Consider the following 11,014-nt stretch of genomic DNA (forward strand, 5'->3'; position numbering starts at 1 on the left):
CGGCGCGAGGGAGGGAGAGAGAGAGAGGGCTTGGCCGCCTCGCCAAGCGAAAAACGGAAAAGCCTTGGCGCGCTCCACCCGCCGGAGCCTCGCCAAGCGTCTGGGCTTCCCCGAATCGCCTCAAAGAGAAATGTTGAGGGGTGGGGTGTCCACTGGCCGGCTCTCCCAAATGCGCGCTCTCTCTCTTTCTGGCCTTGCTCACACGCCCCCTTGCTCACATCCTCCCAGCGACGGGGGGTGGAAGGTAGCGCGGAGGCGTCGCCTGCAATTGGGGGGGGGGGCTCCTCGGCGCCAGAGCGACCGGCCTTTACACTTCGCACGTGGCGCCAAGCCGGGCTCTGGCCTCTGGGTCTTTCCCTCATTCCTCGCCGCGGGCTTTGTTGCCCCTTTGCGCCCGCTAGCCCATTCCCGAGAGCGGCCTCCCGCTCGGGTCGTCTTCCGTTCGCGCCGGGCTGCCCCACACTCTCCTTCAAACTCTCCCGCTGTTTCCCGGGCGCTGCCCCAGTCAGCGCCGCTTGGACGCCCTCCTCCTCCTCACGGGTCCGTTCATCTCATCAGTCAGTCCAAGCCCTTCAGAGCTCCTCTTTTGAGAAAGGAATTCAAAAAGCGGCAGCGTGTGAGAGAGGACGTAAAAAGAAAAAAAAGCAAGTGCGAAAGGCAAGACTTGTCTCTGCGAACACCTTTGTATGCAAAATAAAAAAATTCCTTCCAGTAGCACCTTAGAGACCAACTAAGTTTGTTGGTATGAGCTTTCGTGTGCATGTACACTTCTTCAGATAACTTTGTATGCAGAAAATCTAAAGAGTGGTAGGGAACACCCCGGCCAACCTATTATCAGAAGGTTATCCCCTCTGATGGATCAGTTATCTCAGCCTCCTCATCTCTCAACCCTTTAATTTTCGCTCCTCTCAACTGGTTCCCTCAGAGATGGGGGAGCTATATGGGAGAAAAGGCATGGGCGTAGCCAGGGGTGTGGCTAGAAATATTATTGAAAAGCAATTTGGAAGTACTCAATTATCTGAGGTTCTGCTCCCCCCCCCCCCAGCAATGTCCCAATTTATGGAACATTTCTATCTGTGATTTCCCAAGAGAAGCTCAACAACTTTGTCTGCCCCCCTCCTCCCAACAAAAAATCCCGGCTGTGCCCATGACCAAGGGCCACATTCCATCATGGGAAAACTTATGGGAGCCACATGCCAGGGGTGAGTGGAGCCAGAGGCAATGTTGGACAAAGTCATGCATGGAATAGTGAGCTCGTTTCCACATGCACACCCTTTTCTATCTTTAATAATACAGGCAGCCAAAAAGGCATTATCAGAGTTCAAGGACAAGCACTCTCAGGACTTGTGAAGTAGGGTTGGCGTGAGGTGTAGTTGAAGAACAGGTGTGGCCTGGGGCAGTGCCAGATTTACATATAAGCTAAACAAGCTATAGGATTGCCCCGGGGGCAGACTTTGGTAATCTTTCGTAATATGGTACCCTGTTTGAAGTTCATAATTTGGTGCCCCCAAAAATGATCTTCTCAATTTTGTGCCCACTTGGCTCCGTGCCCTGTGTGGGGGAACCGCTCGCAGCACCACCCTAAATACGGTGCTGATTAAGTTTTCCCATTTCCCTTATTAAGTTTTCCCATTTGAATCATTGGGCCTTACTTTTGAGTAAACATACTTGAGCTCATCATCACACTGCTAGTTTTCCCAGTTCAAAATTCTCCCCTTTATATAATCCGACTATTCGGGTGCCAATAAATTTAAATGTCTTTGAGAAAGCAATCTCTTCCCACTCTGCAAATATTGAAACTTTCTGTTATGGCAAGCCAGGACTGGCATTTAGCATTAGGCAGATTAAATCAGTTGCCATGGGTCACAGATTTTAGAGGCCAATGATTTTAGCAAACTTCCACCAATTTAATTGTGTCCTCCTATTTTTGTTTGCTGCTGGGATGATGCTATTTTGCCTTTTCTGCTTCATGTGCCAAAATATATTTGGCTGGCTCTCTTCCATCTTTTCTTTCTTTCCTGCCTGCACTATAGCACTAAAACTCTGTCTTGACGAGAACATGTTATTATGAGGTCCCCATTTGTTTGCTTATTTACTTTTCTAAGTACTCTAGCCAATATTTGTTTTAACAATGGAAAGGACATTTTATCAATGAAGAATCAGGTTACTTTTTGGGTTCATGTTTTGTAATGGTCCATCCGATGCAATTTTTTTTTTAAGGATTCTGGTATCCTCTGGTTGAACCTTATAGATGTTTACCCATTTATTTTCTTCTCTTAATCTCCGGTATTTGTTAACATTTTGGATATTACTCTTATCGCTTTATAGCCTTACTTTTAAGAACTGCATGTACAAATTTCAATGCAAGCAAAGCTTGAGTCTCAAACTGTTGTTACACCAAAAAAGCAGATAGTTGCTCATGTGCATTATGTTAAACAAAAGTTTGTTTTGCTAGCAGTTCTAGGAACTTTTTACATCCATATGCACAGTACAGCATTTTAAAAGGGTGGTAGTATTTCATTCCATAAAGAAGGCTGATCGCCGAAAAATTGATGCTTTTGAATTATGGTGCTGGAGGAGACTCTTGAGAGTCCCATGGACTGCAAAAAGATCAAACATATCCATCCTTAAAGAAATCAGCCCTGAGTGCTCACTGGAAGGGCAGATCCTGAAGTTGAGGCTCCAATACTTTGGCCACCTCATGAGAAGAGAAGACTCCCTGGAAAACACCCTGATGTTGGGAAAGATGGAGGGCACAAGGAGAAGGGGACGACAGAGGATGAGATGGTTGGACAGTGTTCTCAAAGCAACTGGCATGAGTTCGGCCAAACTGCGGGAGGCAGTGGAGGATAGGGGTGCCTGGCGTGCTCTGGTCCATGGGGTCACGAAGAGTTGGACACGACTAATCGACTGAACAACAACAACAACAACAACAAGTATTTCATTTCTTTGGAATAAACATTTAAAAACAAATGTAAATTCACAGTAATTCATAGGGAGTGGAATGAATGGGGTAGAAAAAACCCTTCCTTTCTACACATCCACACCCCCCAAGTTTCTGTCAGATAGTGGGTTCTTCATGGAGTCAAATACTATGGTATTTGAGACTTGGCAGTTGACCCCACAACATCAACCATCCCATTCAAGCTGGTGTGTTCCCAGTGTGCTATAGAAACTCCACTTGGCCCAATTTAGAAAGACTTCTGTAGAGATGACTCCCAACAGGGCCAGATTTAGGTTTGATGGGCCCCTAAGCTACTGAAAGTAATGGGGCCCTTTATATGTCAACAACAAATTGTTGCTGTTTTTATGTTTTAATATATACTATATGGTAATTTATGGACCTAATAGGTATCTATAGCAATTTTATTTGTTTTTTTTATCATATTTTGGAAATGTACATCCAGTTTTTTCCCCTTTAAATTTTTTGGGGGGTCCCCAAGAGAGTGGGGCCCTAAGCTATAGCTTGTTTAGCTTATACGTAAATCCGGCATTGCTCCCACAGATCCTCAGTAGCAACCGTAACTCCAAATTTAATCATGCCCCCAATTTCAACAGGCTCCACCGAAGAGAGAGAGAGAGAGAGAGAGAGAGAGAAGGCAGAGTGACAGAGCCCACTGTCAACTTTTCTTTGGCCTAGTAGAGAGCTTGCCAAACTTTTTTGGGCCAACGGGCACGTTTGGAATTTTGAGGAAGTGCCATGAGCAGCAGTCACAAAATGGCTGCCATTAGGAGGCGGCAGAACACGAAACGGCTGCTGCATCTAATAGAGCAGAAAAAGAGACAGGACAGGACTGCTATATCAGATTGCATTCTTCTTCATACTTTTAACAAATGAGTCCTAGCAGCTGAGGATCACAGACATGCTACAAAGGGGAAGGGGAGTAGGCTACAGTGGTACCTCTGGTTATGAACTTAATTCGTTCCAGAGGTCCGTTCTTAACCTGAAACTGTTCTTAACCTGAGGTACCACTTTAGCTAATGGAGCCTCCCACGACCGCCGCACGATTTCTGTTCTCATCCTGGGGTAAAGTTCTTAACCCGAGGTACTACTTCCGGGTTAGCGACGAACCTCCACTTCACACTCTCCCCTTGTTACTAAGTGAATTTCTAATCAGGTGTTCTGGGTCAAATTTCAATCCACCCCACCTGTCCCTCTGAGGTCCGTCTGTGATGTCAATCCCCTTTTATTTATAATCTGGGGATCTCTTAGTAACGGGAGTTTTCCTGTCCAGCAGCCGTGGCCGGTTATATCCTCCGCTCTGGGCTTCAGGGGTTAAACTCTTCTGTGCCTACAGTTTGGTCTCTCTTTCATTAGATCCCTCACTATATCAGATAGCTAAGCCCTCTTAGCAACTCTGTGGCAATACCAAGGTTTCCGCCCGCTAGCCCCTCCTGAGGGAACTCCAAGACACAAACTATCACCCTGCAGGTCAGTTTTGTCCTTTCCCTGAGTTCACCTCCTCATGAGCATACTTAACTTGCTGGACCAAATGAACGACGATATTTTCTTAGCTCAACAATAACAAGTCTTTATTCCTTTAAGAACATAACGGTTTCAGTAATGCAATCGTTTATAAGCTTAGTTTCCTAACAGTGTAAACTCTTTCTTTCAGCATCATATACACATCTTCAACCTATCCTAACCTACCCACCACTATCCTGGACCCACGCCCTCCTTCTTCCAGTCACCACTCTCCTCTAACGGCTGCTCCCTCCTTTTAAAGAGCGGAATGTCCCGCCTCCCATGAGATACCTGCCACTCAAACTGGGGTGCCCATTAACTCATAAAACACCGTGGGTTTCTGAAAATCCCTTAACTTAGGTCCGATTCGTTACAACAGGCCTGCTATATCAGATTGCATTCTTCTTCATACTTTTAACAAATGAGTCCTAGCAGCTGAGGATCACAGACATGCTACAAAGGGGAAGGGGAGTACAGTGGTACCTCTGGTTACGAACTTAATTCGTTCTGGAGGTCCGTTCTTAACCTGAAACTGTTCTTAACCTGAGGTACCACTTTAGCTAATGGAGCCTCCCACGACCGCCACACGATTTCTGTTCTCATCCTGGGGTAAAGTTCTTAACCCGAGGTACTACTTCCGGGTTAGCGGAGTCTGTAACCTGAAGCGTTTATCACCCAAAGTGTTTGTAACCCGAGGTACCACTGTACTGTAATTTTAATAGGAATATTTTGTTGAGCTTTTCTATCAAGTTAAAAGGCAAGTAGAGAGATTCCAAGTGGGTCCAAAGGTGCAAATGTCACGACTGATGCCCTTAAAGTTTAAATTAATACAACTCCATTCTGGTTTTATCATTTGCATTTGGAGAAAACACTGAATAGCTGGTGAACATCCAGGGCCCCCCCACACACACACTTTTTACACGAACATCTTCTGTGAATAATTGGAGATCTGATGTTGAGAAGCCCATGGAAAAGACTGGCTGACCACAATTATTCATGCTTCAACAACCTCCAGGCTGGATTACTATGAGATGGTCTATGTGGTGGCTGCCTTTGAAGAGCATCCAGTTTAGCTTCAACTGATCCAAAATACCTCTGCCAGATTGTGGTCTAGGTCTGGCTGCCTGAAGTATGTGGCTACGGTGATAGCCCTGTTTGGTTTCATTGGCTACCTACGCAATTCTGGGCTCAGTTTAAGGGATTATAGAATCATAGAATTGTAGAGTTGGCAGGGACCATGAAGAAGAAGAAGAAGAAGAAGAGTTTGGATTTGATAACCCACTTTTCACTACCCGAAGGAGTCTCAAAGCGGCTAACATTCTCCTTTCCCTTCCTCCCCCACAACAAACACTCTGTGAGGTGAGTGGGGCTGAGAGACTTCAAAGAAGTGTGACTAGCCCAAAGTCACCCAGCAGCTGCATGTGGAGGAGTGGAGACACGAACCCGGTTCCCCAGATTATGAGTCTACCGCTCTTAACCACTACGCCACACTGGCTGAGGGTCTTCTGGTCGAACTCCCTGCAATAAAAGAATCTTTTCTCCCAACATGGGACTTGAACCTACCACCTTCAGATTAAGAGTCTCATGCTCTACCAACTGAGCTGGTTCCAATAAGGATGCAAGAGCATCACTCTGGTTACCCCCCCAATCAATGTAGGCAGGTGATTCAGTGGGAATCACTCAAGAGTGTCACTTTTCTGCTGCTGGGTGTGCAGCTCCAGTCCAATCCCTGATACTTAAATTACCTTTACTTCTGCCAGCCACAGGATAAATAGTGCCCTAGATGAGGAGGCAGCCCCTGCCCCAGTGGTCAGCTTTGCAGGGCCACCCAGAGGGGTTATGTGCAGGTGTGATGTTGTGGGCCCTGCTGCTGCCTCTTACATGGACGCATACATGTATGTAAAAAGTTGGGTGCTACTTGCAAGAATTATTGCATGCTTGAACTACAAATTCTTGCCTGCTCCTGCTTCTGCTTCTCCTCCTTGCCCTGGGATCAAGCAGTAAAGCTGTCTTCTGCTTTTACCTAGCACAAAAGACATCCAAGTTCAAATGGAAACAGAAACATACTTTAAAGCTGAAGGAAGGAAGGTCGTTTTTGTAATTAGCACCCTGACAGCCTGTAGCACCTTGCAAAAGAAAAAAGGTTACAGGCTCTTGCATTTTGCCAGCCTAGCTCAATGCAGACACTTCATTTAAAAAACCCACAACCACTTAGCTCAGCTTGGCAACCCTTCAGCTCAGCTTGGCAACCCCATGAGCTGAGTTCAGACGCTTCCTTTTTGCCAGCCTAGCTGAATTCAGACTGTACATTTAAAAAAAAAATGCCTGGAAGCATTGGTGAAAGGCAGAGTTGTGGTAATAGTGTAAGCTGCCACATGTAGGCTCGGCCAAATAGTGTCCGTAATTTTAAAGCCATTAATAGTTTGTGGCTGAGGTCCTGTAAGGGCCTTCTCCCATATATTCTTTCTCATATATACACACACATATATATGTATAAACAGTGGCGTAGGGAGCCACTTTGCCACCCGGATTGGCAAACGTGGGGGCACCGCCCGGGGGCGGGTAGCCGCTCCCTAGTGCATGCACACACACACACCCTGACGTCATGATGCATGCGCAGTCCACCCAAGATGGCAGGCGCAAGCGGCCAGCACCCCTTCCGTGTGGCAGCGGCAAGGCATCTGTGCTGCTGCTCACGCGCTGCAGCTTTAAAAGTTGCCGCCACCGTGCAGGGCGGCGGCTTGGGAGTGGGGGGGTGGCGCCGAGTGTCACCCTCCCCTCAGGCTGTCACCCGGGGCGCTCCACCCCCATCACCCCCCTTGGTACGCCACTGTGTATAAACAAACAGCAAAAAGGGGGGGGCTCAAGCTAGATGACATCTAAGCAGTGTCATTCCAGCCCCATGCAGCTCTTGAATTTATGAAGGTAACAGCTCACGTAATACATTGGCAGTGCCTCCCAGTAGATAACACACCCTATTGGTTGATCCTAATGAAAAAGTTTCAAAGGAAGGTGGAGGAACTCAGAAAACCATGTGGGTGGTCTACCACCCAATCATGCTCCTAGGTCATTAGTGGAGGATGGGCTGCAGAGCTCTCTGGCCTGGGGTTGAGTTAGGTGTTAGTTCCTTTCTGGAGAAGGTCCATAGCTCAGTGGTGGGGCTGTAGCTCAGTAGTACAGATGGCCCTTGCTTTGATCCCTTGAATCTCCAGGTTGGGCTGGGAATGTCCCGGGTCTGATACCTTGGTAAAGTTTTAGCCAGTGTGTAGACAGTACTGAACAAGATGCGCCAGTGGTCCAACTTGGTAAAAGACAGATTCTGTCATTCCTGTGTTCCCTATCCTCGACTCTTAAGATACATTGTGTGTCGCGCAAAGCCAATGCTGACACTTAAGAGTATTAAATGACAGGAAAATGAAAAATAATTCTTAACAGAACTGTTGCAGAAACATGTGCTTTTAAAACATAGCTGTAATGTCATGGGTCTGGCTGGTGTGTGTGTGTATGTGTGCTTTTAGAAAATGCATGTGCTGTTAAATAACCCCATGCTGATTTTACTGCTCTGCCAACAAATCCTGGCACATTTTTGTTATTGAGGAATGGTGCTTTGGTTGGGATTCATTACTGAAGAGAAGCAAGGGAGTATGCTATGTGAAATTAAACTCTGTTTTGGCAAGGTGGGTTGGCTCAAGGTAAGCCCCTCACTGCAAGAAAGAGAAAGGCAGAGGTTATATATGTGTAATGTATATAAATGACACACATAGTATACTGTGCGAATAGGTGGAAACAAAATTCTAAAGCAAATAAATGGGCATGCCAGAGTTTTTATGCAGGAAATCCTCAATACATTAATTCTTTATACAACTCATCACTAATTTTCTACATGTAATTTGGATTACCTGTGCTATTGGTAAACTCAGAAGGAACATAAGTTAAGAAGTACTGTATATGTTTCCCAAACAGAAAATATCCTGCTATTTAATAATAATAATAATAATAATAATAATAATAATAATAATAAGCCCACCCTTGAAGTGGAACTTGAAGCATATTTTAAATAAATCATTTTAAATACCCCTTGAGGAAAACAACAAGCTCCACATTTGTTTTCTGCATCCATTATAACCATGAAGGTTCAGGGATTTGTTGTGTATTTTAAGCTTGGTGAATGATTTAGAAACCATTGAAGAGAGGTGAGTTGAATTTACTAGAAAGCAGATTTAGGTAAAACTTTGTAAGAAAATCGGATCAGGCTGCTGGGTTGAAACTTAATGTTCATACTGATGAACAATCAGGCTTTTGTTTAAGTGTGCAACCTAACATTAATATCAGGTCATGGGGTAACTTTACTGGAGGAGTTTGTCAGCAAAACCTGGTAATTGATAGGTTAGCTGGCTAGAGAGAATCATAGAGTAATAGAATCTTAGATCTATGTCCTCTAGTCCAACCCCCTGCAATGCCACAAAAATATGACAAAACTCTAAACCTATAAGAAGCTAGCAAGCCACTCAGTGGTTCATATTTTTAGAGCATCTAGCTAAATATTTCATTAATGACAAAAAGACCCTGGCCAAGCCTGACAATTCATGATATATGATTTGACTCTTGCTGTTGAGATTGTACAACAAGTTTAAAAGTGTAGATAGATCTAGTGAAATGAAATAGGGATTGTAGTTCCCCATTCTTAACAGATTGGAGAACAGAGCCAAAACTAACAAAGTGAATTTCAGTAGGGACAAATGTAAGATTCTGTACTCAGCAATAACCAGCTGCACAAATATAAGCTGGGGGACAGACGGACACGTGGCTTGCAAGTAGTACGTGTGAGAAGGTTCTAGCGGTCTTAGTATACCACAAGTAGCTTTCACCAAAATATAAAAACATAATAAAACGTCAAACATTAAAACCTTCCAGATACAGGGCTGTATTCAGGTGTCTTCTAAAAGTTGTGTAGTTCTTTATCTCTTTGACATCTGATGGGAGGTTGTTACGAAGGAAGGGCACCACTGTCGAGAAGGCCCTCTGCCTGGTTCCCTGTAACTTTGCTTCCTGCAGTGAGGGAACCACCAGAAGACCCTCAGAGGTGGAACTCAATGTCTGGGCTGAATGATGGGGGTGGAGACATCCCTTCAGGTATAGTGGGCCGAGGCCATTTAGGGCTTTAAAGGTCAGCACCAACACCTGGAATTGTTCTCAGAAACGTACTGAGAACAAGTGAAGATCCTTTAGGACAGGTGTTATATGGTCCTGGCAACCACTCCCAGTCACCAGTCTAGCTGCCACATTCTGGATTAGTTGTAGTTGTACAGTCACCTTAAAGGTTTGCAGTCTTAGCTTGCAATCTTGTGTATGCTCACCTGGAAGTAATCCCCATTGAACACAGGCAATTGAACCCAACTAAGTTACAGGAAACACTGGAAGGAACAATTCAGTGTTGTACTTTTCTGATAATTCCATTAGAAGGAACGATTTCCTCCTCCCCCTGCATGCTGTTACTGGGATTCCAAACCAGATTTGGGGAGGCGTCGGAGAGAAGAGGGGTAAAGCCCCATTGGGAACCTTTGAGATGACTTCTACTTGCATGCCAAATAAATTGAATCTGTCACTTTGCAATTAATGTACCTAACTTAGTCATGTCCATTAATTTTAATGGGTCCGCTCTGTGTCTGACATAGCTGGATGCAGCCAATGAGTAAACATGCACTGGATTGTGCAATTAGATTCATATAATTGCATTCTGTAGTAGCTGAAATGGAGAGAAAGTGTCAGCCCATGGCTTGTTGAATAAAATACTCATCAGTTGTTGCACGTAGCCCATAGGAACACAATTAAAATTAGACATTCATAGAAGGAAATGACTGAATTAGTAAATAATTTGGAACACCTTGTTAACGTTTCAATATCAATAAGCAGTTTGTTACAGGAAATGGCAATTATTCTAAAGGAAATGTAGCAGAAGTGAAAAAAAGTTAAAGACTGAAAGGGTATGGTATGGATTTTGCAAAACATGCATTCAAAGAATAACGTGTAACAATTGGCTGTAAAAAGCAATAAAAAGAAGCAGTTTTATTAGTTTCATATGCCATTTTTTCTCTTGAAGCCAAATATTATGTCATATTTTAAATTGATAAACTGTGCATATAGCACAAACAAATGTTTTAACTGTGTCCGAGCTGCAGAAGATAGAAAGATTTTTTTTCTATGTCCACATCAATTATATTTCACAAACCATTTGCATATAAAGCTTCAGCTAGAATGAATAAGTCATTTGGCATTGATGGGACAACAACTGTTCTGCTACATTTTGCCATTTCATTGTGTCACTTATTTTAAAAAAATCAGCTCCAGGAGCAGAAGTCCAATACAGTTAAGTTTTTCCATCTATATATCTATAGCTATGTCTACATCTGATTTTATGATTGGTAAAATTCAAGGGCGTAATATACATTTATGTGGGAGCATTCATTGCCAAGTACCCTAATGCAGTGCTGCCAGGTTACAAGCTTCTTTGCACTGCATTCCACATTTGATCAAGAACCATGTTCCCCA

This window comes from Lacerta agilis, chromosome 5 (genome assembly GCF_009819535.1).
Source record: "Lacerta agilis isolate rLacAgi1 chromosome 5, rLacAgi1.pri, whole genome shotgun sequence".
Taxonomy (NCBI): domain Eukaryota; kingdom Metazoa; phylum Chordata; class Lepidosauria; order Squamata; family Lacertidae; genus Lacerta; species Lacerta agilis.